Below are 24989 nucleotides of genomic sequence, written 5' to 3'. Positions count from 1 at the left end.
GTTTGAAAAAATGAGTTGGGTGCATTCATTCTTCTGCTTCTTCTTTACAGGTGCCAGTATGACTGAAGTAAATGGACAAATCTATAGAAAAAGTGAATTAGCTTGGTATATGCATATGCATCTTGTAGGACGACCAGCACACTTGAGCCACCTGTGTTTACCATATGCGGTTATATTCTATAAATGCCTAATTATTCATACATTTCAAGGTAGTCAAAGTGTCTGCAAATACCCTTCATTCATTCTGTATTTGCAATAAATATTTCAACGACGTTTCTAGAATACCGTACAGATAGAAAAAACTGCGTAAAATTTATTATCTGCATAGTCAAATAACGTAGTCACAAGTACATTTTGCTGTCAAGCTTACTAAGACACTCTAAAAAGCTCTATAAAGCATGTAACACTACCTCACAGCCCAATGCAAAAAGAAAAACAGTGAACACGCCCTCTGGGTTGCAATTTTAAATTAAAATTAAACCAGAAATGGCGCTGTCGAGCCCCCACATGTGCTCAATTTATATTGAATTCAGAAATTGTTGTGTGCAGGGACAACTTAATCCTCTAAAGCAGCGAAATTATCTGAGACAGTAGATCGAAACATATTTCGTCAGGCAAAATTTTATACGATAGCCAGCTTTGTCACCAAATCAAGAAATTATCTCACCTGCTTCGAAGGCCACCCTAGCATGGATTCTTCCTTATGCAACACTTTAAACTTGCTACTTCATAAGTCGTTAGTAGAGTTGAGTTGAGTTTCACACGAGTAATGTTTTCCAAAACCATGTTGGCTTTTGTGAAAAAGTTCAGTTCGAGAAAAATGATTAGGTTGGTGTAGATAATGTGCTGAATAAGTTTACATGGGATACTAGTCAAAGTGATCGGCCTGTGATTCAATGAATTGGTTGCATCAGCTGGTTTAGGAACAGATATCCCCTTCCCCAGCTTCCAACAGCTGGGCATTGTTGCACATTACAATGACTGGGTAAAGAGCTGCGAGAACGTGGCTGAACAATGCATGGCAGTGTGCTTTAGAAACGGAGAAGTGATTCCATCCGTGCTTGTGCTGATATTTAACCGCTAAGCGCGAGAATTGAAAGCCCTACTTGATCCATAATGAATGGTTTCATGAAAAGCAGCCGAGGGTTTATTAAAATAGGTAGTTGGTTACACAGGACAACAGAAAACGCACCCATTCTTGGGCTGCGTACATAAAATGAAATGCAAGAACGAATACAGGACAGGCGCTGGTCACACAACTGAAAGTTTTTATTGGAAGAAAATATTGTCTGGTCAGTGCTTATGAAATTCATATGGATGACGTTTAAAAATTATTACATATTCAGGAGCAATCAATGATTGCGACATCTTCATTTCATAGGGAAACTGACGAGTGACTCATACACATGTTCTTGTTCTTGAGTATGTTGTATTCCTGAGAAATTTCACGTGTGCGCTGATCGGGGTGTTTCACGATGATTCAAGTATCCTCAAAAGAAGGCGCGCAGCTGCAATCACGACAATGGCTGGCAAGATGCGACGACGCCACTCCTTTTAAGGAATTGGCATGGTCGCGTAGCCTGATATTCACACGCCGGCTAGGCTGTGCAATCTAGACGCTACCACACGTGCAAAGAATCCTATACAGCACTTCAGAGGAACAGTCAGGGTACATATTACAATGGTTAATAGAGCAAGCGTTATCACTCGCTCCTGCGCCAATCCTTGCACGCCTACCAATCGCAGCGCATAGACCACCAACTTTGTTGCCACCAGAACAAAAAGAAAAAAAAGACAAGTGCCACCGCCATAGTGCCCCGCAACTTTCCTTAACTTATGCGAAATCGAGTATTATCGAATTAAAGCAATTTTTTGCGCTTACCTGGGACACAACAGACGCGTCCTCGTAAGGCCGGGACGCAAGCAGAGGTCCGGCTGCAACAGATGAGAAGGGCTCGACGTTTTGGAGTAGAGCACTTCACGGGCCCGGCCCGGGCCCGTTTTTACGTTGGCCTGCCCGCCCTAGCCCGACCAAAAGTTTGATGGCGAGACCCGAGCCTGGCCCGGGCCCGGAAATAATCTACGTTACCTGCGCGGCCCGGCACGCCACCCCTTTAGCTTAGGTCCCAGCCCGGCGGAGAGTCGAGATGCGCGAGGATAACTCGCTGCACGTTACATGGATACCACCAGAAAGTCAGAGCCTGGCCCGGGCCCGCGGCTAAATACCCGAGCCCGGCCCGGGCCCGGGTGAAAAAGCACATGCTGTGCCCGAGCCCGTGAAAAAACTGCCCTACCCGGCCCGGCCCAGCCCACGGGCCGGTTCGGGCCCGCGCTTTCGGGTAAGCCCGAGCCCGTGCAGTGCTCTATTTTGGAGTTGCCGAACGAACACTTGAACACACGATACAAAGAAACAATGTGAATATAAAAGTGCTGATGCAATGCTTAAAACATGTCCGAAGTGTATATGACTGCGGTACTAAAGTATCACCCAAGTGCTATATGAATTGATGATCATAATTGGTAGCAGTCAATTTTAGTCAGAATATTTATTACGTAAGTGAAGAAGTGATGACAAAACCGTAGTGAATGGAGGACCTATGGAACAGTACGCACGAGAAGGTATACATAATCAGCTTACCAAAACCCATTATCGCTTCTGTTGAATGGTGTGCGTGTTGCGGCTAAAATGCACAAGTCTACAACACGATCGCCAATAAGGCCACGTAAGTAATGAATAGATGAAACAATGGCAGGATTAGTGGTGAAAGTAGTTTAATGCATTAGGAGAAGAACCCGTGGTGTGCGTCGGTTCAATGATATTCTGGTTTACATTTAAGAAAAAAAAAACATTGCATACATTTGTAACATAATTACCTTCAACTGTATTACATTTAACGAACCCTCCCCTCACCACCCTAAATATTGCCTTGGAAGTTAAAACATCCTATTGAAAACAATTTTGAATTTGCGTACCGTTGAAACACACCGTTCAAACAATCACATAGGTTCTCGCAAAAGTTTGCAAAACAATGAGGATGTGGGTAGCAAGCATACAAAACTTATTGATGCCCAAAGCGAACGCATGCTCAGATGAGTTACAACACAAAAACTGTAGGAAACACGTGACAACAAAATTCATCTTATATCGGAATAAAAACACCACAACTTGTACTTGTATTTCCGTTGGACCTATAAAATGTGTCGTTCTTCTAACAATGAAAAATTTCAGCATCGAGAACTTTACTCGATAACCAGGTTTCCGTTAGTAGTACGATGTTAGCGGAGCTGTCGTCAATCGAAGAAGACAAGTCATCATGTGTATTCATTACACATCTTCTTCTTTCTGGGGTTTTACGTGCCGAAACCAGTTGTGATTATGAGGCACACCGTAATAGAAGGCTCCGGATTAATTTAAATCACCTGGGGTTCTTTAACATTCACTACAACGCAAGCACACGGGGGTTTTTGTAATTCGCCTCCATCGAAATGCGGCCGCCGCGGCCGGGATTCGATCCCGCGATCTCGTATTCAGTACATGTCATCATCATCATCAGCCTATATTTATGTCCACTGCAGGACGAAGGCCTCTCCCTGCGATCTCCAATTACCCCTGTCTTGCGCTAGCGTATTCCAACTTGCGCCTGCGAGATGTACATCAGCGATCAGTACATGTACACATCTGATATTTGTGCAAAATAAGGAAACTTGGGGCGCTATAAGGTAAAGCTTTTTCAAACTTGTCTACTCCATTTCTGCACTCATCCCTCAGCGATTGGTCAAAACATTTTTAGGGCCACCCCAAATTCGCTTGTTTGTCACGTGACGTCAGAAAAACCGCGAAAACTCCTCATTTGACATGACTTGTACACACTGAATATGAATGGTTATACCAAAGAAAATAAAAATAATAGTTTACGATTTTACGCCTTTTCCCGCTAGTCGTCAAAAGTTTTTGGGCAGCGCCGGCTTCTCCCTGTCTGTCAAGGGACGTCACAAAACCGCAAAAACTTACTACGTCAAAGTGATGTGTACGCAATCAGATGCAATTTCATGCCAAAAAAAAAAACTCGGGTTTCTTTCCGTATAGCCGGAGACGATGCCGTTCCGAAATGAATACAAAATGGCTGGCGACCGATCACTAATCGGAGGTGCCTTGGAGAAAGGATTTATTTCTCTATAATAAAGCTTTTTCCCTGCAGCATAACGTTATCGGACCCTTTCACCACGTACACTCTGTCACTTTGCAAAGTTTTCTTCCCTGAGTGTCCGTTTTAGCAGTATCTTTACCCTTCCGTTGCATGCCGTCGCGATTTTCTACCAGCCACCGAAAACTAAGCAAGCAGAAGCGGGCCAATAGCTGACGCCGGCACTACCCTCCACATCCGGTCATCTAGTTCCACTGCGCAAGCGCGGCCCAACCGAAACCCTCTCCATTTCTGCGTTATCCACACCTCTTGTCACGCAATTAGATGAGAAAAATCGTGTCAATGTTACCAAAGCCATTCGCTTGGAAAGCAGACAAAATTTACCTATAAACGAGGTGAGATTCATAGGCCTGTTCAAACAACGCTGCGGGTCACCGCTTAATGCTTGCGATGGCGGTTAGGTAAATTCGACTCCAGGAGATTGGAATACATAACGACTAGAATAGTATGTTATAAGGCCCTTGTTTTTAACCTGGGACATGTTTAGTAGTACTGGATTGCTAGAATTTGGGTGGAACCTTCTTTGGTGACTTGGAAGCCGCTGCCGAAGGCTTGATTTCTTGGCTAATCTCGCAAATGCTATGGGTCGTATTGCAGTGGGCACAACACTTTTGTTAATCAGTAACTTAATGTAGTGCACAGTATACTGTTGACCAATCGATTTCCTGTACTCGGTTAGCTTTTTCCACTGTTCCTAATTTCTGTACAAAAGTTTTCGCTTACAGCAATGCCAACATACTTCAGTTTGTTTTTGTTCACCATAATACTTTAATTATTCGTAAATGTAAACTTTACAATTACAGTATATGGCAGTCTTAGTAGTGTGAGAACCAAGCATATGGGCTTATGAAATGCTGTCAGCCGGCTCTTGGACGCCACGAGATTACAATAATGAGCTAATCTTATCTTCTAACTGAGCCCAGGTCTCAGCTGCATGTGCCATGCGCCATATTCTCATGTCGTGATCTCTCCATGAAACCATTGCGGCATTGCAGCAGTTCAGCATTTCCCTTCCCGCACACTATCAGTTATGACTTGTTGCAGGTCGCTCGGTTGCATTTATTGTACAGAATTTACAGGAATTTCAATTGCATTTAATCTTGATTTAATGTCAGACACTATTTCTTCTAGCATCGCCTCACTCAACTTCACCAGGTTAAGTACTCGTTTTAATTCGTTATGGCATGCGTCACCGTGTTTGTTATTTGCTTTAACCACTCTAGCCAGGAATACAAGCAATATCATCGGGATCCGGATTAGATTCCACGTCTCCGGTCATAAGTAATAATATTACAACGTGAAAACATTCGCAAATACATAAGTAATGAACACTTGAGCATTGTACGAGCAGCAGAAATATGGTATTTCATTTTTAGTGTGACATGAATGAATAATACTAAACCGTATTAGAAGAACACACGAATTTTTAGTCGACTGCGTTGCTGTTGCTCGACCATATCCATTGAAATCGCTCGGGTGACGACAATTTTTTTATAAACTCGGTGCTGCGTGATGAAGTTGTTGATGGTTATTAGAAGATCGACAAAGCAAGCACTGGCAGGCTGAGCACTGTATTCAAGACTGGGCACTGCCAAGCATGACCTGCAGCCATAACCGTTGATGATTGACCAAGCGTTTGTGGTCCTCGCAGGTCAGCTTGCTGTGGTGAACCACGGGGTTGATGTCGCTGCTTTGATCCAAGTGGAAAGTGCCGCTGGAGGCCGGTAGTTCCCTTCCGGTCGTGCTTCTTGGTGTCAAGCAAATGAAACCAGCACCGACAGCAACTGGATTAGTAAAAGGAACGGGTTTTGAGTCGACAGCATTGATGCTGATCGACCATGCCCACTGCATGCACTAGGGGACAATCCTCAGGTATACGAAAAAGCCGTTAAGAAACTGTTCGTCCGGTGGCCGTACGCGCACAATATCGCGCACAGGCTAAGGTCGATTGAATAGTGCTCAATTGTACAAGTGCTTCAGAAGTGTAGAACCGATCTTGACTGCAAAGTAGCCGCCCTCTAACGACGACTTTATGAAAATGAGAGCACGACCGGTCACCTCAATGCGCTGCGCTTCGCGGATCACCGATGGATGTGGGACAAAGTTGTACGCAATTTTAACATGAACTGATAGTAGTGTCCGTGGGTCACATGTAGTAGGACTTTATAGGATGTCTTTGTAGAGCATCAGCAAGCGGTCCTGTGTGCAAATTTTGGTTCTCAATTCCGTCGATGCTTCACATCAACTAAAGTTTAGTCAATGTGATGCTACCCGTCCGCCAAACGGACGCAGGCTCGCGTCAGGAGGCCAGTAACCTCCCGTTTTCGTGTATCGTAAGCAAGTCTAAATATTTTCAAAGGAAGATATAAATAAAAAAGACTAAATATGAAAAGATCGCCCTAATTAACTGCGTAATAGTTCGAAAAGCCGCCTTCTCAAGATGACAGGTAGGCGATGTTTGAAATAACTGCCAGAGAATATAAAATTTAGGAACTGTGTCAAGACTGACCTGGTTAATGCTTTTCCAATTTGCAAGGATATACAGAAGTAAAATTGTTGACGAAGCACAGCGTTTTGCCTTGACTGCCTCAGCTACTTGGTTGAACGACAGAGCTCGAGAATGCACAGCAGAATATGACCACATCCATGCCACCAATAAGCAAGGTGTGGGAGGTTCAAATGGTTGAATAAGAGCTGCTCTGATTGCCATTGTTTCTCCGAAAAAAATTATGAACTTGTCCTTGAGAGTGAGAACATGGATCGTTTTTACGATAAATACTGTACAGACTAATACAAACAAAACAAAAACATATTTGTTATCTTAATACGGAAGGCACTAACTCTGCATGATTAGAATTGGGTATAAGACTTGCTACATGTTAAATTAATAATAAAGACAAGCGGGTAAAGCCAATAAGCCACCTTACGTAGTTTCCGTATAGCCCAGGACTGCGAGTGGTTATGAAAATTAACAAGTTATGCGTCCATTTACTTGATGTGGCTCAAACTCTTCGTACCAACTGATGCAATAAGCACCAGTTCATTCTTTATTTTAGCTGCCTTCGACCTGCTGATGAGGCTGAAAAGCTTGGTGTGTTTATTGGCGATACGACCGGTACTGAACACTGATTCCGTCTTCGGTGGGCAAATTCGATTTTGCAGCGTAAGCTGTTATGGGTCTTGTTGTAATAGCCGTTGCGGTTCGCGATGGCGTCCGCCGCCACCTCCGCCACCGTTGTCTTGTGATAGTAACCGCTATCGCCGGAAGTGCGAAAAAAAAACGTACCGGGCTCCCGCCGGGATCGAACCCGGGCTCGCTGCGCGGGAGTCAGATACTCTACCACTGACCCACGCAAGCACTTGCTGTCAGGAGGCGAGAAAATGTCCTATAAACGCGCCGTAGGCAGGCGCGCAGGCGCAGACGACGAGATGCGATTCAGACGAGGTGCGCAATCAACGCGATCCCGAGCCTCGGCCAGTATTGTGACACCATCTTGTTAAGGTGGCGGTCCCACTCCAGCGGCACGAGCCCCCCGTTTTCAGTACTTTTGCAGCTACCGTGGCGGCTCTTCTACTTAGGATATAAAGTTGTATATATCATAACAAAGCTTAGTTCTTGATTCCAACTATATATAATATAGAGAAATTGATTAATGTGATTCAGAAATAAATGTTCAAGAACAAGCATGAGATACATGGTTTTTGCGAACTGTGTCTCAGTTGTGACCATGTTGAGGAGAAACTACCGCATGTACTGCATTGCGGCTTGCATTGTAGCTTTTACACTGTAAACACAAATTAGCCCATATGGGCGTTTTAACAGCTGACATGCCCTTTTTCCTCCCAAGCTCAAAACAGTTACGCCCACGAGATGGAGTAAAACAAGCTAGAACCTTTATTTTACCCTCGGCCTCATTCAGATGAACATTAAGGGGATGTTGCGGTAGTAAAATGGGGGTTCTCAAAAAATAACTGGCGTTGGGTAGATAGGGAGTGCTGAATACGCCCATATCTAACCCGAGCCAAACAGCTAAAGAACAACTCAGCCGCCAGGTGCCGCCTGCCATGACCAACATGGCTGTCACCCCGAGCGACAATTTCAGTAGAATTTCTGCACTCAGATTCGAAATATCCCGCGCAATGTGCGTCCGCGTTGTTTTTCTGTTTGGAGTAGCCGCGCTAGCGCTGCAGGCGCTGCAGAGAATGCCGCGCCAAACCCGAAACTACGCCACCGTACCGAAACTTTCGAAACGCCGCGCCGACGGGTCTTCGGAGTGCGCGCGCTCGAAGCGACCAAGCGGCAGCCATTACCACCAGCGTCGGCGCATTGTTCTGCCGTCGTTGGTGTCTCCCGCAGTTTCGAACAGCCAAGACTCCACGGTAAGTGATTTTCAACGACCGCTGCACGTTCTGTGTATGCATATGTGTTCAGAGGCGCTGATACGAGTTATTGAAGGCCTCAGTGCAACAGTTGGCCGTCCCGAACCATTTTGCAAACTGACTTGCACGATCACCGTGTTTGTGCGAGCTTTGTCGTATTCGAAGCGAGTGCTTAGAGTGGAGCGAGAGTAGTTAGAAAACATGATTTTAGATGATGAGGAACTTTGCGATGTCTTCGAGGTCTGTTAATAGGATGGCTGTGAGCGTTCGTGATGTTTCCCCAAGCGCAAGCCACTACCAGAGAAGTTCCGTGCAGTGCGGGGTGAGCTAAGCCGCCAAGCTTCGCCGCCTAACCGCGGCCTTAAAATGTGTCAACTCGTTACTGCGACGCGCGTGTGTGCGGGTTTCGGCGCTTCTTTGTGCGCGGTATCTGCTAGCTGCCGCTTACGTGGCGCCAATCCCCTCGTACGGTTGTGTGCAGTAGGTCGCTTACTAAGCGTGCACTGTGTAGATTTGCCGGTACGCTCCGGGCCGGCGTCTGTCTCTTTGCGCCCACGCCGCTGATTGTGCAGGCAGTGCGCGATTGCTGCGCCTAGCCGCGCAGCTTGGGGAGCCAGCACCCGTCGACTTTGGTCTTTAGATTACCGTTCACATTACCGGATACGCCGTCTTTCCACCCTTCGCGAGCAGAAAACGATGCGGTTGGCTTGACCAAACAATTTACGCGACAGCGTTGGCGGTGATAGATCACGGGAACGTAGCGCGGTGGCTGTGTTATTTGCTGATGCAGTGACTACGCCTCCCATGCAAGCACTATGCAATATCTATATAGTCGGCGATTGTACAATGTTATTATTCGACTGCCCGCTCTGTGCACTGGATGCCTTGACTTGTTTAATGTTTGTTTTGCTGCTGCACCATTGCGTACAGATATTCAGTTTTGATTTCTACATACCAAATTCATACAATGTCGCCCTTTCAAACTCAGGATCTTATCACACTTGACAGTGTGATCGTACTGTGCACGAGTAATATTGACTCAATTCCTGCTGCTGGTAAAAAAAAAGAATGGCTGGCTGATCAACCCAAATCTGACAAAAATGTGCTTTAGGTCCGCCATTGTCTATTGTAAAAAGAGATACTACCTTGGTATTCAATGTCAGTGACACTCATTAATTATGCATCCTCTTGACCGAAATAATTTGTCTTGGAAGCCATTCAGTTTATGTGATCAGTAAACATTTCATGGCTTAAGCGCATAGGGGCATGAGTTGGGTAACGGCTTTTGTTGTAAAGAGTAAAGCCTGTTAAAATATAAAATTTTGGCAAGCATAGTTTACCAATAATGTAAGCTGAACAGCATACAAAACTCAGCGTAGCAGCGGAAGTAATCCCATATCAACTTGCGGCCATGCTGTTGTGGGCTCTATGTAACATTGCTGTGTCTAATTTTTCACTTGTGTTTCAAGACTGCAGCCGTTTCATTGCCAGCTGTAAGGATGAAGCAGCTTCATAGCCGGACATCAGACGCCTTCCAAGTTCCCCTTTTCAGCAACAGAGGCATAGGTAGGCTCTTACCTAGTTTTTTTTTACCCTGTATCTTTTACCTGCAATGGCTAGTTTTGTGGCTTCAGTTAGAGGGAATGCTGTGACACCTGTTCCATGGGGCAGAAGACATATATAGGCATGTGTGTTCCAGTAAGAAAATAAAAATACTGAAGGAGCCCAACATGACGTATTTGAGGACAAATGTATCATGTAAATTACTATGTGACAAAAATAAAACCGACAAGACTTGGTGCACAGTGTGCAGATGTGTGCATCAGAATAACGACGAAAACCTTGTGCAATTAGTTTAAAAAATATTCACTAGGTTGTTTTGTTCTCTATCACATTATTGCAAAACTGCGCTCTCTAGTATTGCGTGTTAAAAACACAGTTCAAGTACATCATTTGCCTTCACCATCATATGCATAGAACATATGCATATAAACAGCGTGGAATTCTTAAAAAGTTGCTTTGCTTCACCGACCCTAATTTTAGGTCCTTCTCAAGTTTTCCCATCTATTTAAAAAAAGTATCATGAACACTTTCCAGGGTTTACAGGCAGCTTAAGAACATTGTGCCAGATTGTGAAGAAGCCAAAGAGGTCCCAGTGTCTATAGTGGTGTCTGGTAAATGCAAGTTTCTTGATTGATGCTTTATGCTTAGTACCAATTGGATTAAGTCATGATTTTAGCAAAATGTTTGTTTTCCAGGCAAATGTCATTTGATGTGTGTCCAAAGAACCACACTTCTTAATACAGTTGCTCATTCTCTAAGTCCACTGCTTAGTATTATGAAATGCATGTACTGTGTAAGCATAGTGTTTGGCCTTCAGCTTAAGGTAGTATGGGCACGCTTGCATGCACATAAAGTAGCATTAATACAAATGTGAAAACACAAGTGGTAACACGACACAGCTATGCATAAACATTTTCACATGAGCAGATCACTCAGCGCAATCCTTAGGAAAGTAAGTAAAAATATAATAATGTGCTTATATGATAAACAGTGCTGATGTTTCAGGAGCATGGCCTTTTACCGTCATATACAATAACAGTTCGTTATTTAGGATTATAAAACTATTTGCCTTATTTCTGTCCAACTGCTCTAAATTTGAAAATTCTCGTTGATTGCATTAGAAAGTTTTTGGGAGTGTCTTCAGTCACTGCCAGAATTAAATTTGTAATTGGAGCCATTGTATGTGTGATAACAAAAAAAAACATTTTGGAACCAGTTGACTGTTATGCAGTATGCCAAGTGTGCATATTAGAACAGTAACATATATTTTCATTGTAGACATGTATAAAATGTGTATGTATACATCTTTAAGTCATAGACTGTGCAGTTTTATTCAGATGTGTGATTGTGTGGATGTAGGTTCTTCTGTATAGCATTGTTTAGCATTTTTTAGCAGTACATTAAGGTGTGACACAAAGAGAAAAATATTGTTCAAACAAAATGGTTGAAGTTTACTCTTAAGAGGCTTAAGCACGTTTGGATGATTTTACACCATGTAGTAAAACAAGAATAGGAACTGAGCTGCTCGTCACAACCATATGGCACCAACAAACAATGAAGACAAGGAAAGAAAAAAAGAACAGAAGTGAAGTGGACCAAAGGACAACTCGTTGCTGATAGGAGCTGTATTCACATCTGCATGAAGCATGCAATCTTTTATTGAGTTAAAGCAACAGCTCTTCCTCCTGTTCACTTTGTTGCAAATTTCTGCGTGCGTACTAAGTCTGGCCCTGGAAGCGTTAGGCAGTGCCACTCGTGGCCTTGGTGCTGGATGTAACACATCCTTCTAACTGTAGGTCTCATGTATTATGTGAACCTAAGTTTTCTTAAATTCATGTACCCTGCAAAAGCTGCACTTGAAACGATATGCTATATACGCCACCATTGCCATGAGTAGCACTGGCTGACAGTCCCGTGGCCAGACATTGATTTACCTTGCTTAACTATTCTGCAAAACTGTTTTGCATGCAAATGTGGGGATTAGTATACATGCAAAATGCCTCACAGCATAAAATTTTTGATATGCATCTTACAATTCTTATTATTTTGTTTTAACTCAGGATGCCATTCTACCTGTGCTGCATTGTGTGGCTGACCACTCCTAGGATCTCAGCAGAATCATTACACAGGTGTGTACCTTTGTGATTCTGACTACGGGTATTTTTGTAGTTTACATTTGGTGTAATTGCACAGATGAAATGAAAAACAGATTAAAATATTAGCTGACAGGCACTGTCTCCAAACTTTAGTTACAAAGGCAAATCTTTTTTCACAGTTGTCTTTATAGCAATACAAAAGAATGTGCACATCAAAACACCAGTGTCTAACAAGCAACATCATTGTAGTGTAGAAGAAACCAAAACATCATACGAAAACTTGTACTAAATTAGGGACTGTATTAAAATGTTATGAGAAACACCATTTCTTAAGAGCGACAGTTTGTGTATTGGAGCCTTGAACTATTTCTCGGGTTACTCTGTCTCGTTTCTTGAACCCAAGGGATGTCTTTTTCTTTTGGTTAGTGATTTTACTCAGACCGCTGCATATTTTGGCACAGTCGGCGATCAATATCTGTCACCGCTACAAGTGGCAAGCCGCGCTCCCCGCGACGAATACTGTGAACAGTACTGTCATTGCGGCAAAAGTGCCTACAGCTACTTCTGTGGAAGATCATGCAAACTGAATAACCTATATAAAAGCATCAGGTGACTCCGCTAAGAGCCTTTTATGCCTTACGCACCAGACTAGGATGCAAGATTTAGGTTATTTTGCAACCAAGACGCCTACATACAACGCTTAAAACATGAATAATGTGGCGAGTTGGGCACATTGGTACATTATTACGAGAATTTCAGCGCAATAAAACACAAGGACGACACAAAGAAACGACCAGGACAAGCGGTGAACTTGCAACAGGTTTTATTGTAGCGAATTTCACATATATATGCACTATCCAACAAAGATGTCATTATCTGCACATGCGTAGAAATACCATCTCTTTATCTGAGAGTTGTATCGATGGCACGCTAACACACCTTTCCTCTAGCCGGGCAATACGTTCTGCTTCAACAATTTCTCGAGTGAAGTGCGATTTGCTCTTCATAATGACAGACGTATTATGTATGTCAGGTGAACAATCCTTACATGTTAAACATTGATGAGCCAGGAAACCTTCTCTTTCCCTTCATGCGTGTTTTTCACATAGTTTGCATGCTCCCTAACACTTATCCTAAGATTGACGCATCTCCCAGTTTTGCCAACGTACACCTTTCAGCATATTAGAGGGATTTCGTAGACTACACCTTCTGCACAATCAACAAAGGGTGGAGGGTGCCTATGCGTTGTGCCTCAGGCTTGCTCCTTTCTTACCTATGGGTCGGTCATTGTGCAGAGCTTGGACAGCCTGTTAGGTGCGGTGAATATGACTTTTACGTCGTACCGCTGGGTCACCTTTTTCAGGTTGCCTAAAAGCTTGTGTACATACGGTATCACAGCTACCTTCTGCCTGCATGGTGATACTGTATGTTCACAAGCTTTCACACAACCTGAAAAAGGTGACCCAGCGGTACAATGTAAAAGTTGTATTCACCGCACCTAACAGGCTGTCCAAGCTCTGCACAATGACCCACCCAGAGGTAAGAAAGCAGCAAGCCTGCGGCACAACACATAGGCACCCTCCACCCTTTGTTGATTGTGCAGAAGGTGTAGTCTACGAAATCCCTCTAAGATGCGGAAAGGTGTATGTTGGCCAATCTGGGAGATGTGTCAACGTTAGCTTAAGTGTTAGGGAGCATGGAAACTACGTGAAAAACGTGCATGAAGGGAAAGACTTTAAAGGTTTCCTGGCTTGTCGTTGTTTAACATGTAAGGATTGTTCACCTGACCTACATAACACGTCTGTCATTATGAAAAGCAAATCGCGCTTCACTCGAGAAATTATTGAAGCAGAACATATTTCCCGGCTAGGGGGGGGGGGAAAGGTGTGTTAGCATGCCATCGATACAACTCACAGATAAAGAGATGGTCTTTCTACGCATGTGCAGCTAATGACGTTTGTGTAATGAAATATATGTGAAATTGGCTACAATAAAACCTATTGTAAGTGCAGCGCTCGTCCTGGTCGTTTCTTTGTGTCGTCCTTGGGTGTTATTGCGCTGCAGGTCTTGTAATAATGTGCTGTGGGTTTTTTTTCTTCTTTTTGAGTCTGTTGTTTAAAAGGTCATTTTCCTTTTCAGTGTGTTAGATAAAGTCAGTCACAGGAAGGTCGCGACTATATTTTATTTCAGCAACCCTTTATGTGACTTCACACAATTCCTTCACACGTTGCAACCAAGCTTATTTTTTAAATGTATGCCTTTCTTTCAGCATGGAAAAAATCTTACATGAAACAAGGTGATAAGTACTGCTTATGCATTTGTACGATATTCCGACAGAAAGGTGAAAAGTAATAAATCTATGCTTTCATAAATTGTCTACCTAATCTACAAGATTTCCTAATGGGAATAAGACAAATTCATTTGTTTCCACTAGCCTATAACTGAAACAAGAAATTACAAACTTAGCTTTTAAGAGGGCCCTGAAAGGGGCCCAAGGGGGCAGTTGGTGTGCACGTCCTCTTTTCTAGCGCAGCCATCGCTGCACATGGCTGTCGATGCAGCTGAGCACATATACAGCCTGCGCACCTTGTTCTAGAGGTAATCTGCTGTGTGTGCAAAGAGTGGGCATGCTGACATGGCGTGGTATTATGTGCATTGTCTTCCTGCTTTGCGAGCACCACTATAATGTGACAAAAGCAGCGTGTGGCCATTTGGTTATCCCAATTCTGGTGTAATGGCACCACAAAAAGTGAACAAAGATGTGCGCACATGACACAAGCCTCAGCTCTCACCTCAAGCTTTATAATCAAGAAACAGACAATATATAATAACAAGTGGTGATATGATGTGATGTTATCTATTAAAATTTTTCGTGCAGTGCAACTGATAGATGACTGATGCATTTGTCATTCTATTTAAGTTTCAGAAGCCACAATTGCCTGGCATGCTGTCTGGTCATGATGCGTGGCTACAATGTGAGTTTTGTTGAACACAGTACTGCTGCCACATTTGTTAGTGTTTCACAATGCATGAGGGCAGGTTGTTTCACACAGATGAGTCATGCTCCCCCAATCACGCATTAATTCCGTAGTGTTTAGACGCAACCAAGGATGGAAAAAGGTCAGGACAGGAAAGAGCGTTCTTTCCTGTCCTGACTTTTTTCCGTCCTTGGTTGCGTCTAAACACTACGGAATAAGATGAACCAACTAGCCCAGCAACAAGTCCTGACACGCATTAATACAGCATCCCATCTGTCCAATGTAGGCACAACCTTTTGAGGATTCCAGACTGTACACAACACTTGTGGCCTAGTTTGCCGGATGCATATTATGCCGTAAGCCACAACCAACCTTCTTTATTTTTTACTTCTGCCTTTTTTTTGTCACAGCACAAAACCGTCCTAACAAGGGCCTGTGAAAATATGATTTGCACAACTGAATTAGGCATGACGATGGAATATAATGAATGAGATGAGCCAAGTAAAAAATGGTCGCAGTTGTTTCGTATGCTCTTGTGCTTTTTCATGGGCAAAAGCGCACTTGGTCCCTATGGGCTAAATGCCTTTCTTTCTGTAGGAAGCTTGTGAACAGAGATTTGCTCTGATGTGAGAAAAAATACTGCAGCCAGGAAAACAATTTGGTTGTTGCGTGTGGCACGATTTGAAGGAGGTGATGCACTGTGCAACAGAGGTTGTGTACAGTTGGCCATGGCAATCTTGTTATGCCTATATTGTATTAATTTGAGATTGGGGTGAATCAGGCTTGTGCCTAACAAATCTCATCCGCACATTGCAACATACTCTAAACAATGCTGGTTTATTCTTGTGTTCCACAAAACTCGTTATAGCCTAAAATTATGGAACTTGGACATCATAACAAGCACAATGGAATGCCGACCCAAAGAGACACAGACTGGATGGGCGCTAGTCTATATCTCTTCGTGTTCGCATTCTTTCCTGCTTGTTATGATGTCCAAGTTCCGTTATCACAAACAAGCCCAAACTTCTGCATTGAACAGAAATTATGACCAGAGAGTACATAAGATAATTAAGCTTTGGCAGATTCACAATGCAAAGGACAAATGCATCGCTCATTCTCAGTTACATTGGATGAAGAAATTGTTTTTGAATGAATGACGTCACTTCATATCACCACATGTTATGTGCGATTTCTGTTTTGTTATTAAAGCTAGAGTTGAGAGTAGGCACTTGTGTCCTGCTTGTCATCTTTGTTTACTTTCTGTGATGCCATTAAGCCAGAATAAATCCATGACATGAACTGCCAGTCCATATAGCTCTACATTGTATGCAGTATGGCTGTTGGCCTGACTTTGACAAGTGCGAAGTAGCAATAAAAACTTCAGAAAGTAGAACTTTGGGCCAGTTGGTGATGCATATTAGAGTACGGTGAAGTGCAATAGATGGGACAATATGAGGTGAGACAGACGGGCGAAGCTCTACTGACAACTGTGAAAGTTTATTGGAAAATTTTGCTGCACCAGGACAATGCTCGCATGTGCCCAAGACACCTGAAACCAGCAACAAACAAAGCAGGCACAAAAAAAAACAAGGAAATACGGCAAAAATTGCTAACAACATGTGCACGAACTTTTCTTCAAACGTGATAATTGGGAAGCATGTGTACGCTGGTCAACTGCGCACAGCTGGCACAAGAGACATCAAAAATGAAACAGAAGTAGAACTAGCTTAGCTGTGGCTACCTGTGAATAGCGCTTCTTTGTTTAAAGTGCCACCAAAGCCACGCTAACTCACGTATCAGATCCAGAATTGAAAATAATTTTCAATTAACACTGCTGCAAAAAGCTCGCATTCTAATTTTGTTTCTCCATGGCCTACAACTTCCACATTCTTCAACTACATATAGCAACCGCAACATTTGCAGTCCAAGGCAAGATCCAACCTCTTCTTATTTCAAACAACTGAAGTGCTGTCACAGCCTGTCGTTCAGGTACTGGCCAGTTTGTCCCAAGTAAACACGACCGCTGCTTGAAGGAATTCTGCACATGACAGAAGTAGCGCATGAGACATACTGATACTCGTGTTTCCTCGTACAGTATTTCCTTACTCGACTACCCATAACGCGTTTGCACAGTTGTGCCAACTTGTATGGTGCAGGAAACACAGGAACCACCCCATACTTCCCTGTGACTTTCATCAAGTTGTGTGAAACCTTACGCACATAAGTGTTGCCCCCTTGAAGGGGTGGATGTGTTGCTGAGGTTTCACACAACTTAAGGAAAGTAGCAGGGAAGTATGGGTGGATCTTGTGTTTTCTGTGCCATGCAAGTCGGCACAACTGTGCAAATGCGTCGCGGGTAGTCAAATTAGGAAATACTGTATGACGAAACGTGAGTGTCAGATGTCCCATGCGCTATTTCTGTCGTGTACAGGATTCATTAAACTGTGGTCATGTTTACTTGGGACAGACTGACCAGTGCCTGAGTGACAGGCTGCGACAGTACTTTAGGTGTTTGAAATAAAGAGAAATGAGGGATCTTGCCTTGCAGTGCAAAAGTGTGTTATTGTGGCTTTGGGGGCACTTTAACCAAAGAAGTGCGACTCATAGGTAGCCACAGCTCAGCTAGTTCTTCTATTTCTGTTTTCTTGTTTATTCCTCTTGGGCCAGTCGTGCGCAGTTGACAGCGTACACATTCTTCCCAATTACCATCACATTCATAAGAGAGTGTGAATGCGTTGTTAGCGATCTTTGCCATATTTCTTTCTTTTTTGTGCCTGCTCTGTTTGTTCCTGGTTTCGGGGTGTCGTGGGCGCATGTCCTGCTGCAGCGAAATTTTCCAATAAATGTTCAGCTGTCAGTTGCGCTTCTCCCGTCTGTCTCGCCTCACCTTGTCCCATCTATTGCACTTCACCATACTCGAATAGCAGTAAGAAGAGCAACCAACTCACCCAAGCAATAATCAAAGCCCACAGAATTGCCAAATTGAAGGAAAAATGTTTCAGTGTAGGACCTGTTTTGTGAACTGATAAGGAAATGGCATACTTGTTTGCAAACCAATGACAGGTGCATTTTCCATGCACATACATTATTGTGTGTAACTGCTCCCTGCTTCTTAGGTTTTTTATGGCTTTTATCAAGCATTCCAGAGTACTTGACTGTTTGTCTGTTGTAAAATTAAATCAGTTGTCATTCAGCACGGCGTGTCATTTTCTATAAGCCCTTACTTAGTCTTTTTACTTGGTGCTGGTTCCACCTAAATATGAATTTCTAAATAGACTTTTTTTAGATTATAAACAGAATACTTTTAATATGTATTTCATTACAAAAACTTTCTCAATTTTAGGAAGTCCTGCTGACCCCAAGCATGGTGTGAAATGAAGAAATGGCACTCCACATCCATAGAGAGCTTGATTTCCCCTGTTTCATGCTTACTTGTTGGCATAGCCAGTCTGTTAGCTTAATTTTTGGTTCTTCCCTATTGAATGCTCAAGAAAGGCACCAAAACTGTCATTCATTGAAAAAAAGTTGTTTGCAGACACTGCCATGCACAAAGCCCTTGACCTCATTGAATGTTTTTAAAAGAAAATGCAGCTTCTGTGTGCAGCAATAGGCTGAACAAGACGAGGGCAAACAGGAAGGTTGCGACATTAGTGTTCAAGAGTTGGCCAACAAAGAAGGTCACAAGCTGAAGCCAACATCTTTACAAGGGAACAAATGGATTTAGCCTGAGCCATTCCCTGTTCGACCAGCCAAGTCTCCTTGTCGAAACATGTGCTCTAGCCTGAGGCGTACATATCCCGTTCTACCACTCTCGATCAACGATACACCAATACAATTAGCAACTCGTGGCAAGGTCGTAAATTCACGTGGTGTGCACCCTGTAGTGTAGTGTGCACCCTGCAAAGTAGCATGAATAGTATGGTATTTACTTGAATGAAATGCAGATTTGCTTGCCAGTTACTTTATTCCCATGCTATAATTGGAAAGCATGGTTCCTAAGAGAGAATAATGATTTGAAGTTCACACAGTTTTGCTCCTTTATGTAAGTTCACACTGTTACGGTTGCTACACTACCAGTCCTGTCTGCAACTGCATAGTAGTGTTCCGAGTACGCAGCCCAATTCAATAGAAAAGGTAGGCTTTTTCCTCAGAAAATGTGCTGCTGCCTCACAGCTTGATGCAGACAAGTATTTTATATCTGGATGGTGACTGCAATAGGATGTGCTTCTTAAATAAGAGCGATATGCTGTTTCAAGTGCAATTAAATGCAATTTCAAATGACCTCAGCTTGGGGGATCACACGATGGGAGGCCAATGTGAGAAGGAGGATTTGATATTGTTACGTTCGATATGTTACATTACATACTGTGACAATATCTTAGAACAAGGCACTTGAACATGAGAAAGCACGACTTATTTCATCTAAAGTTGCTACTGTTGGATATGATCAGGGAAGGTACTTATTCGTGACTCCATTTGCAACATGTTACAATGCTGGCTTAATATTTTGCACTGGGTAGATGAAAAAACCACTGCTTGCACAATATTCAACTAAACAAGGTAGCCATGCTAAAGTGTCCATGCAGAACACAACTCATGCACTATTAGAAAATAAATACGCAGGGTGATCGTTTCTAAGTTTTATGGAATTTTTAAAAATTGCCTGTGGCAGACAGCATAATTCTTGTCCTTGAGCTGGACTATTTGAAGAGCCGGATTACTAGCACAAGAAATCGAAACACATAATCAATTAGTTAATGAAAATTTCAGTAATTAACTTCTTAACTGATTAGTTTACAACTGCATATTGCAATTAACAAATGGTAGCCAGAGAGCTTGCAAGACGTATCTACTTGAAATGGATTTCCAGGATGACACCAGTTTCGAGATATTATTTCCAAAGTGTGGGACGAAATACATGAATGTTCTAGTTACTTTTGTGCTTCAATGGAGAAGATAGCATTTTGTTAAAAATGTAAGTTGATAAACAGTGCATTTTTAGGGCAAGTTTGATGGCATATATCTCCAAACTGGTGTCATTATGGAAATTCATTCCAAGTGGATATGCCTTGCAAACTCACCGGCTACAATTCGTAAATTGCAATATCGGCCGTAAAGTTTAATTCAAAAGATAATTAGTGGATTTTTGTTAATTAGCTGAATATGTGCTACGATTTGTCGTGAAAGTAATGTCCGCATCTCTGACAAATACAGCTAAGGACTAGAATTATGATATCTGCAACAGGTTATTTTTAAGAATTGTGTAAAACTTAAAAATGATCACCCTGTATATAGGGGACCCTGTTTGGAACTTTCACAAATCTAGTCATAAACAAAAAGACCAAGGATTAAATCCCGGCCATGGCGGCCACATTTCGATGGGAGCGAAATACAAGAACACCTGTGTACTTATATTTAAACGTACATTAAAGAATCCCAGGTGGCCCAACTTAATCCAGAGTCCCTTCCAACGACGGCGTGTCTCAGAATCATATGATGGTTTTGGCTCATAAAACACTATAAATAAATTTTTAATCTTTAGTAACCTGCTAAAAAATGCAACGCAATCACTAAACCAAATGTTTTAGCTCGTTTGCGTGATGAGTCCCAATTTCTTAATTTAGTACTTAGGTATTTATCATCGTATGTTTTGTGCTAGTTCGTGCAAAATACCACCTCTGGTCGGCCTCATTCTACAGTCCACTGTTAATTTTGGGTGGCTTAGTCATGCAAGTTCAGCATATATATAGGCTGCAATATTGTGGAATGTCTGCTCAAAGTAACAGTTCAAACAAATGGTTCTGTATTTATGGTTCAATATGGGACGAAATAAGATTTCTTAAATTATCGTTTCTTGCGTTCACTAATTTTATTGTGTTAGGACGTGTACAATAGTATTGACTGGCATGTTTACGATGTAGTTTTTTTTTAATCCAGACACTTTTTTGTGTCTGGAATGCTTGAAAGGAATGCTTTTGATTTGGCAGAAAGAACATATTTTATTATATATGTTACATTTGGTGTATAATAAATGTTGTTCTCTTTAGTGTGTGTGTGTGTCGTGTATTTTTCCTCTCAGCGAGTAGCATCTGCTCTCGGAAGGCCCCTGCTGACCTCGGAGGCACTGCCGATTACTAGCATTTTCGCGAGGACGACTGCATGACAGCACAAGGTTTGCCAAGAGGGGCTCTGCGATCAGTGAAAGGAAAAGGAAGTCGAAGTGCAGCGATGGGTTCATTCGTCATTGGACCACGTGTGCGCGTGACTTCGTGAATTCCCAGGGCCGTCGATTGTGTCACGTGTGGCGAGCACGCGGCGAAATGTTTCGTGGCTGGACGCCGCCGCGCTTACGCAGTGGCAGACGGGATACAGCAGGCTAAAGTGTCGGACGCCGGCGATAGCTACAAGCGTCGGTAGTGCGGGCCAAACGCACGCTCGGGCGGCAGCTCCTCGGACGGCCCCGTTCCCTTGAGCCTTGGTGTCCGCGGCGTCCGACATTTTGGCCTGTGGTGATCCGTTGGGTGCTGTGTAAGCGCGTGACCCATCGCCACCAAGCATTTCGCTTCGTGGTCGCCCCACGTAAACTAAAACGCCTTTAATTGCATCCATAAATTCTCTAATTAATACCAAAAAACGCCCTAAATGCCGCCTTAATTTCATCGCAAATGCTCCCATTTGGAAATGATAAAACTCCCATTGAGGCCTGCAACACCTCCCAGTCAAATGGGGGTAAAGTGGGCATATTACGGTACTCCCGTAGTATGCCGAAGGAATGCCCACCTAAATGGGAGTTTTATCGTACGCCCATTCTATGGGAGCAAAAACATGTACAAATGGGAATGCGCTAGAGGACAAGTGAAAAACGCCCATCTGGGTGTTTTTCTGTTTAGTGTGTACATTGACGACTTACCGTCCTTTTTGTTTGTTTTTTGTTCGTTTTCGTTGTCTCCAGTGTTTTTTTTTTTACTTTTGTTTGTTCTTTCACAGCACCAGATTGTTATTTCGCATTCCGAAACATTTATTTCGTTTCTATTTTCACCCTCATTAATATAATATATACTTTTTACCCTCATTTGCAGGATCGAGACGCTGCTTTTTTTTCTGTGGAGAAGCAGAGCTGTGTGTGTGTCTGATCTCGTCAGTCGCGCTCGCTAGCCTTGTATTGTTTTACTATGCTTTGCGAACATTTTTAAAGACATTGCTGCCTTCGTGCCCCGCCTCGGGCATCTCGCCTCAGCCTCGCCCTCACACTGCTCAAGAAGGCTGCAAGTACATCTTTTCGCCTCCTCTTTTCCAACGCGCCGCTGATCATTTCTGCCGTGCGTTTTCGTGAGAAGACCGATGGCACAGCGTCAGGCTTAAAGCGTTGCCTTTTGAGCGGCATGACAGGGCTTCTCAGCACAGTCGGGTTGGTCACATAATCATCGTCGACGAAGTGGTCCGCGCAAATGAAGTCATTCTTAGAGGTCTCCAGGCTGGGCGTGATGACTAACAGGCACGTATCCAAAGTTTACGCACCTTCTCGTCTGTGGGAAACGTGTGAGACGGCGTCTCACGACCGACGATGCTGGTATAGCAGCAATGTTTGGGCATTTCCTTCCGCCGCGACGAACGCGTCAATACCGAGCGACGACCGCGGGAAGGCGCATGTAAGACGCACCACCTGCGTGGAGCGCCGACGTGGATAATGTTTCGGACGAACCACGTGCGAAGATCGCCGAAAGGGGTTAAACAAATGCTGCAACGGACCGACACCCCCGGAAACACTGCCACGGCTGTGGCCGACCTTGGCCGCGCGCTCGCGCCGGTGGGGTTCATGACGTGAAAATTAAGCTTCTGCCGGCGGCCGCTTGGAGGCAAGGTGCAACAGAAAATCGCAAAAAAAGATGTTTCTCGTTCTTTTTTTCAAAGCAACTTGTTGTATTCGTCATTTTGAACAGTTCAACTTTGTTCCGACGCAAAAAACCACCCTCCAACTTTTGTGTCCATATCCCTTTAAAAATCCAAGGACACTTTGCAAATTCCAAAGTGTGTTCGGCGAAAGCTTGTGCCCATTCGATTGACTACCGGCGCATGTGCATTCGCTCATTATTCTTCTGCTGTTTGGTATCGGCGGAATCAACATTCTTGGGGTGCTTCTCCGAACTGCTTGCCGTGTAATCATCAGGGGTGCTTGGGAGTCATCCGACTTAAAACCCCTATATAAGAAAAGTACAGTCATCCTTTGATAAGCGCCGCTTCTCTCTCTCCTGTATCTCCGATTGGACTATGATAGCGCGCGCTTTTCACTTTTTTTTTCGCCTCAAGGCCATGTTGAAAGTCCTCTGCGCAGCCGCAGTCGCCGGCGGCGGTGGCTGCGCGCTCCCGGCCTGAAAGCTTCAACGAAGACTTTCTACGTGCGCCACCGTCGACTTGGCTTTCACAAGCAAAAAGTAAAGAAAAATAGCAAGCGGTTTAGGAGAGGAGGCTGCGGAAGAAAGAGTAGATGGCGGTACTTTTCTTATATAGGGACTTTAATCCGACTAACTCGACTGTGGCAACGAGCACGGCCGGGCTCGACTGGCGCGCGCGCTCGCTTCTTACGGCCTTCTCACCCGTCGGGGAAACAATGGGAGAGTTTCTCAGCACGTTTCCCCACCCGTCGGCGGTAGGGGCGCTGCGACCCTGATCCTGCTAAAGCCTCTTGATGTTAGAAAGTAGCGACACGCTTTGATCTATGCCGCAACACCCTCGCCGGCGCGGTCAACCTCCTCTTTTTCTCCCCCTCTTTCGCGGAGGCAGCGCATCCGCCACGCTGAATGGTTGCGGCGCTCGAGACTACCCCGTAAGGTGACCCTGACGTCACGAAAACGGCGCGAAACTTGTTTTCGCGCGCCTTTAGTTTCTCCCGCTCGCCATGAGCAGTCCAAGTGGTGGTCGCCCTGCCGCTCCGAACGTGTGTTTCGCAAGTTTTTCCATCCTTTCGTAGGAATCTGAGATTCGTTCTCAGTGAAAATGCCTTGCTGCTGCGCGTTTCAATGCAGCAGCAGGCCAGAGAAAGGGCAAGCCTTATTTTATATCCCCCGAGGTGAACGGAATGTCGTGCGTCGGAAGCAGTGGCTCCATAACATCGGGAGAAGGGATTTCGCCCCTTCTAAGCACGCCGTTCTTTGCGAGGTGAATGTTGCAGCTTTCCTCATATTTGTAGATGAAGTTGCATGGAGATTTTAATGCTCTTCGCATAGCCGGACTCTTCGTTCAGTTTAATACAGAGCACCGATAACTGTGCATATAGTTTTTTTTAAGTGAGTCAGCTGAAATTTTTGTTGACTCTTCGAGCCGTGGCAAAGCTTTTTGTGTTTTCGCGCGTGCGTTAGTTTTCAAATGTATGTAATTTGTGAGTTAATGCCTGTAACTCATATTTTGTAGTTGTGTGCGTGTTTGTGTATGTGCGTGCTTGTGTGCGTGTATGTGTGTGCGCGCGTGTGTGTCTGCGTGTGAACCTTGCGCCTGATACTTGTGAAGCCAAGGAACTATTTTACTCCTATTGCGTGCTTATTGTATCTTTGCAAAGTTTCAATACTGCGAGCATTTTTTTTTCTTTATGTACTTTATGTTGCGAAGGCATGAACCGCAATATATAGGTAGATAAGTGGTATTATGTATTATTCGCGCATGCTCATTAAGTACAAGCCACGCGCTTCTGATAATCTCCCTCAATTCTGATAAACTTGACATCTTGAAGTCTGTAAGTGAATTATCAAGTGCCAGTCTTAGCAGTTTCCGTG

The 24989-nt window shown here is 43.8% G+C and overlaps 1 long non-coding RNA gene across 2 annotated transcripts; it reads left to right on the top strand.

Moving 5' to 3' along the window:
* The first annotated feature begins 8175 nt into the window (after window positions 1-8175).
* Window positions 8176-21273, top strand: LOC119466262 (uncharacterized). 2 transcript variants are annotated; one of them, XR_007464099.1, is made up of 6 exons: window positions 8176-8585; window positions 10055-10151; window positions 12209-12277; window positions 15165-15219; window positions 15509-15578; window positions 18566-21273. It is a non-coding gene; the product is annotated as an uncharacterized LOC119466262 (long non-coding RNA). The 2 variants fall into 2 exon arrangements; XR_005195077.2 differs by lacking the exon at window positions 15509-15578 and having other exon boundaries at window positions 8184-8585; window positions 18566-21272.
* The last annotated feature ends 3716 nt before the right edge of the window (window positions 21274-24989 follow it).

Source organism: Dermacentor silvarum, chromosome 10, assembly GCF_013339745.2.
Source record: "Dermacentor silvarum isolate Dsil-2018 chromosome 10, BIME_Dsil_1.4, whole genome shotgun sequence".
Lineage (NCBI taxonomy): Eukaryota > Metazoa > Arthropoda > Arachnida > Ixodida > Ixodidae > Dermacentor > Dermacentor silvarum.
This window is presented reverse-complemented; position numbering and strand designations above follow the sequence as displayed.